We start from the raw sequence: 6,791 nt of genomic DNA, 5'->3' as shown, positions 1-6,791 counted from the left end.
TGATCGAGTGATGGTAAATTAAAACTTTGCCCCTTGGTGCGAGATGTAAAAAAAAAAAATTAAAAAAAAACCTTTATTTGCAAAACAAGCTCTGGAATTCTGAAAACAAAAACTCACTTTCTATGATTTTGTAACCTTCATGCTAGGGTTCTGTGTAGAGATACTAATCAATCCATAGCATTGATTGGGGTATGGTATACACTTTTAGGCCAAAGGTCCTCCTGTTTGTACTTGCGCACGGCTGAGGACCCCCAGCGTGTTTGTGGTGACTAATGACAATGATGTCAATTGCTCACAAGGTAACATGGCATTCCTTCATGTCCCTTTGTCCTATTCTCTCATTCCCTATGTCCCTAGGGTAATGAGGAAACCATCACATTCAGAATGCACAACATGAATTTTTTTGCGGAACCGGGGATCAAACTCAGGCCCTTGCACTTGCCAGGGAAGCGCTTATTCCACTGAGCCATCTCCCGGGCCCTAACAACATGAATTTCTTATACAAACTAGACTCAGACTTTTAAATGTTTCAATTTACCAGCCTTGCAAAACTCAAGAGGTGGCCTCTGCACACTTCAGGTCCCTAACTAAAGCAGCAATCCTGCCCCTGCAGTGTTTTGGTAAGACCACAGGACACTGTAGGACTAATTTGACAAAGAAAGCTCTTATAGAACTAAAGACTAAGTGGGAATTGTTCAGGGGACAGAGCTAAAAATATGAGAACATAAAATTAAAAGGAGGAGAAAAAGAAGGGGAGAGAAGAAAAATGGTAATTATGCAGTAGAGAAATTACTTTACATGGTAAAATCAACATGAGGGGGAAAAATTAAAAAGACAGATCACAAAAATGACAAAAATAGACACCACAGGCCAGAAAAATCAAGACCCCTAGGTCTAAGCATGAACCAGGAATGGATTTTTTTTGTTAGAAATGAACAAAAATTAGAATAAAACTCCATGCATTCAATTTCATTTATTTTTATTTTATTTTTTATTTATTTATTTATTTATTTTTTGGTGGAACCAGAGATTGAACTCAAGCCCTTGCACTTGCCAGTGAAGCACTTATTCCACTGAGCCATCTCTCGGGCCTGAATTTCATTTATTAACCTTTGAAATCCTTTATCTGAAATGAAATTCATGGCACTGGCTGCCTTCTCATGGAGTTGCTGGGCCAGGCATAATCAAAGCTGACTTTCTCTTGGGAGCTGGGAGCCATGACCAGGACCAGAAAAGATACAGAATAAAAAAGCTAAAGCTCCAGGGCAAAAGGGTTGATTGCAGCTCTCTCTGGGAGGAGGTCAAACATCTGGCAGCCACAGCTGGCCCTGAGCAGCAGGCAGGGGCAGTAAGGCCACCTGCAGTTGGTTAAGCTGTGCCTCCCAAGGAGAAGGCACCGGGAAAGAGCAGTCCTAGTTTGGAGTCAGCTCCAAGGAACTACAATGCCACAGTCACAGAAAGTCAAGGACTACAGCATCACACAGAAAATGGTGTCTTGTTCTATGAAATCTCAATGGAAGGAAGATCTGAAATCTGACTACCAGACTGTTGGTTTCATTTTAAACAAAACATGCTCCCATGACATTCTCTATGCTGATGGCTTTTTCTTAAAAAAAAAAAAAAAAAAATAGTAACAATAAAAAAAAATCATTCGACTGATACTTTATTAAGCTTATTGGTACATTTTAGGTATATAGAACAATACAATCACATTCATTGTAGGAGATTTGTACCTATACCTGATATAACTTTGAGCATTTTTTCCCATCTCCCTACCCTCCCTTCAACCCCTCTTCCTTTCCTTATTTATCAAAGCTTTATTTCCATTTTTCCCTTCTTTTTTCATCATTTGTTGCTTTTCCCACCCTCTCCCTAGTTCCCCTTCCCCTTTCAACATTTTTAATAATTCATAAATTTTCAAATTCCTCAATTTCTTGAATCATAAACGTTGATGATTTTGTTGACTTGATAGGTGATCCCCTCATCTGTACACCAGGGCTGGTTTTTCCCCGTCACTTAGTCCCAAGCTCCATGTGCTGGTCCTTTAGCAGCCCTGAACCACCTCCCTCCCTTTCATTTGTAGTACTCTGCTTCTGGACAGCAGCTGTAGCCACAGGACTCCGCTCTTTAATATTTGACTGAAACCCTTGTTCCACGGTTCACCTTTATACTCGCCCAATTCACATCCCTCTGTAGGGCTTAGAAGCCAGGACTTGTCCTTCCCTTGAATCTGTGTTCCCACCTCACCTTTGTTCACCTTGGCCTGCTTACCCAGCACGTGGTGGCACTCAGTGCCCTGTGGTTGCAACACTGGCTGCTAACGGTTCACAACTCAGTTCCTCTCTGGCAATTGCTTCTGACAAAGGGAGTTGGCTCGTTCAATGTCAGGATCCCTCTCTAGAGGCAGCCTGCCTCCAGCGATAAGGGTCCCAAAGCTTGGCCCTTGCACTAATCTCAGACAACTCTGAAGTCCTCCCAGTTCTGAAGCTGTTCATATGAGCAGGACCTGGGTTAGAAGTGGTGGCACCTCTGTCTCCTCCTTCCTGTCCTTACATGCGTTTTTCCCAGGAGCTCGCTCCAGCACACCTGCTGCTCACAAGATCTGCGCAGGGTCTCCATTCACAACAGCAAGACTTTATTGTGTTTTTCAGTCCAGGTCTCTAAAAATATCTGTAAAGGCTGGGGAGATAGCTCTGTGGTATAAGCACCTGCCTGACAAGGGTGGGGACCTGGGTTTGATCTCTGGTACTGCATGCTGCACCATGCCAACCACTGCAACTAGGTGTAGGGATGCATGCCTATAATCCCAGTGGTGGGGAGGCTGAGACAGGAGAATCACCATGAGTCCGAGCTGTGTAATGAGACCCTATACCAAATAAATAAATTAATTTTAAAAATATGTCAAATCTCAGAGATATTCAGTGAGGATCTACTATATATAAGATCATACATTAGGCTCAGCTCACCACCTAAATAAATAGTTAATAACAGAACAACTCATACTTTCAACATATTATTTTGGCTGCACGATACCAATTTGTTAAAAAAAAATCACATTTACTGAATCAACACATTCTTCTAGACTCTGGTAAACAAAAATCTTAGTGACACAATTGACACATCATTCTCTATACAAGATTAAATTTAACCCCAAGGATAAGATTGTCTTTCAGGCACTTCTTTTGGTCCAACCCATGTATATCAGGAATCCCTAGAAATAGAAAGCTACCTGCTTCACTCCCTTCCATCTCCCATCAAATAATCTCTTTGGTGTATTTTATACTGCTCTGTCTTCAATCATAAATAAAGCTTCCTCCTACATTTATGTTAATCTTTTGGAACTTGATTTTAGGGTCAAATGTTGTATATTTTAAAGAAGATCTATTTTCATAAAAGTGCCAATGATTAGAATAACCAGTTGAGGGGCCGGCCAAATAGCTCAGCAGATTAAAGCACCTGAAAGCAGGCACATGGCTCGAGGCTTCTATCCTTGGGCCCACCATGCCAGCACTGCCCCTAGGGTGAGCTGAGACTACAATTGAGACTGGCATGGTAGTACACCCCTGTAATCCTAGCTCTTGGGAGGCTGTAAACAGGTAGATCACTATGAGTCCAATCTAGTAGTGAGACCCTGAACACCCTGTAAACCCTTCCCTAAAATACAATAAATAAATAAATAAATAAATAAATAAATAAATAATGACCAATTGAATGACTTGCCAATATCCAAAAAAGCAACATCAAAAAAGATAGTCGTGCAGGCTCTTATAGGGAATTTCCACCCCTAGAACTATTTTCTCAAAGCCATCATTTCTGATTTCACTGCTAGAGGATGCTCAGTATCAGTTCATCATTTAGTTAAATAGGTTCTCCTGATTTCTCGAGAATGCCAAAGAACTGGAAAACGTGCTGGGGTATGACACGGACACTGAAATGTTGGGTGACAGAAACAGACCCAGCTCTCCAGACTGGGCTGAGATGTAGTAGGTGCCTCTTGCTGCTGAGAAGTAACTTACTGAAGAAACACAGAGAGAAGTAACCACATTTTTCTTATATTCATCACCTGACTTCAGAAGAGAATATTTTAAACCTGTACCCTGGAGGAAACATTTTAAAAGAGACCTGCCAATCTTTGTTAATTGCAAAGTAAACAGATCTTTCCAGCAGATCTGAGGCCTACTCCGGTGTTATTTATTCCTATTCTGAGCATGCACATTCACTCTAATCTCCAAGCTGAGTTTAAACTGGAGGGAGAAATGTGAAGGGAGATTTAAAGATATAAAATGATGAGGCGGTCAATGAAAAATAGGCAAGAAAACAAGTTTCAGTAAAGTTTAGTGGGTTGAAATCTGACCACAGTGTAACTGAATTAGAAATCAATAACAAAGAGATGTTTTTAAAATACCGATTTAGAAAATAATACAGCTTTTGTTAAAAGTAGAAATAATTGGGGAACTAGAAAATCTTTCATGTGGTAGTGGCATGCACCTGTAATCCCAGATCTTGGGAGGCTGTAAACAGGCGGATCACTACTAGTCTGATCTAGTAGTGAGACCCTGAACACCCTGTAGACCCTTCCCTAAAAGAAAAAAAAAGAAAATCTTTCAAACCTAGTAATACAAACGTAGTATGTCAATATTTGTAGGGTGTTGGGGACCGGGGAGATAGCTCAGTAGAATAAGAGCTTGCCTGGCAAGCACAAGGGCCTGAGTTCAACCCCTGGTTCTGAAAAAAAAAAAAAAAAAATGTGTAGGGTGAAATCATACATACAGTCCAGGTAGGGAAATGAATTCATTTCAATGATTTATTAAAAAAAGAAAAAGATAAAAGGTTTAAATTCAACTATCCCAGCTTCTATCTTAAGAAGGTAGAGTAAGCACAGCAAGTGAAACCCACAGTAGAAAGAAAGAACATAAATATAGATAAAAAGAGAAGTCAAAGAAATAGAAAATAAACACTTTGAAAATAACAAAGCCATTGTTTTTTTGAAAAGCTTAATTTAAGAAAACTAAAAAGCACTCACACATTTACACATGTATTATACATTCCACTCTTATACTTGTTATAAAATAAACAAACTACTTCAAGAAAATTAGAAGCCATGAATATTTAGTTCATCAACAAATTAAAAAAGAGTATATTTATGCACAAGATAGACAAAAGTCTTCATTTGTCATGTCAAATAGGGTGGTCACCAAAAAAAGCCTGACATAGTTTCAATAGAAATATCCAGCATAAAAATGATGTGGGAATTTTCCAAAAATATTGCTACTTTTATTAGAAAACATAATACACAGATGGCTTTTTAAAAATCAGGTAATTCTTAGTTCATTTCTGTGTGAGTTTGCTGCATGTCTGCAATTGAGCTGCTTAGAACCCTCTGTAATCTGCCTCCCACCCATCCTAGTATGGACCTCATTACTACATTAGTTTTTGGTGAAAAAGTGCTGCCTAGCTATAAATGCTTCCAGCCTCTGTTCTACTCATGGTCTTTTTGTTGCAAGAATGAATGCATTTAATGCTATATATGTAAATTTAAAATCTAGAATGTGCACGCTCCTTAGAATTCACTGATGGAACACTGCCTGAATTCACTCCTGGGAACAAGAGATCTCATCCTGGGGTGGGGGGGCTTTCCAAAAACCCAACGTAACTGCAGGCCAGTAGCAATTGCTCAGCACCATGGGAGGTCAGTGCTGTCACTAAGCTGGCTGGATGCCCTGGGAAGGCAGAAAGACAGAGGAGGAGGAGGAGGAGGGACAAGAGTTCCAAGAATTTGAGCAGATGATTAAATAGGAGGGAACTGGTATCCTGGAGCCCAGGCCTTGCTACACTTCTACAACTCAGCTCAAAGAATCATATAATGATACAGCACAGAGGGCAGCAGATACATCAAACACCCAGAGCCCAGAGCAGCCAAGGTGAGCCTAGAACTTGCCTTTAGATTGCTTGACATGAGCAAGAATGTCTAGGTCTGGACTGGAGATCCCAAATTCAGGATAGACGAGCCATTAGCTATAAAGGTTTTGTCACAATGCCAGTTTCCATGAACTAGGAGAAACAGCAGGTTTACTTAAAGTTGTGCCCAATAAATTCCCTTTTACATTTATTTATTCATTCAACAAATATTTATTGATGGTCTACACATACCAGCTTCTATACCAGGCAGAGAGATAATGAAGACAAGGTTGATTAAAAGGAGACTTTCGGAATAGAACATTGCTCCGAGGCACACAAAATGGGACAGTATAATAGGGTGTGACAAGTACAGGGTGAGAGATGGGGATCACTTTGGATATAGGAATTAAATCAGATCCAGAGACAGAGCTGGCTTCATAGGAGCACAGTCAGTGCAGTCACTTAAGGCTCTGTGCTCAGAAAGGGTCCTGCACTTGGAGATTAATACTTGGAATTTGCTACAATTTTGTCTTTTAATGTATGTTTTATAAATGGCATCTGACAGGACAAGGGTGCCCAGGACAAATTTGTAGCCACATGCTGCCTGTGATTGCCAACACTTGCTACTACCGTCTGTGCCTGACCAAGACTTTAATGCCAGTGCAGGGTGAGTGTGGCACCAGGAGTTTGTGAACGCCAGCATTTGCTCCAGAACTCTTTCATGTCCAAAGCAGGCCTCTCATTAGTGAGGTAAAATCACCAGTGCAAGTAAGAGAGAGACTGCAAAGGAAAAAAAAACCACACTACTTTTTAAACGGGATTTTGGGGCTGGTGAGATGGCTCAGTGGTCTAAAGCACCTACTTAGAACAAGCTTAGCAAAGCACAGGGACCG

The sequence above is a fragment of the Octodon degus genome, unplaced genomic scaffold, assembly GCF_000260255.1.
Source record: "Octodon degus isolate 3935 unplaced genomic scaffold, OctDeg1.0 scaffold00184, whole genome shotgun sequence".
NCBI classification, from domain to species: Eukaryota; Metazoa; Chordata; class Mammalia; order Rodentia; family Octodontidae; genus Octodon; species Octodon degus.
The sequence above is the reverse complement of the archived record's forward strand: the minus strand, read 5'-3'. Positions refer to the sequence as shown.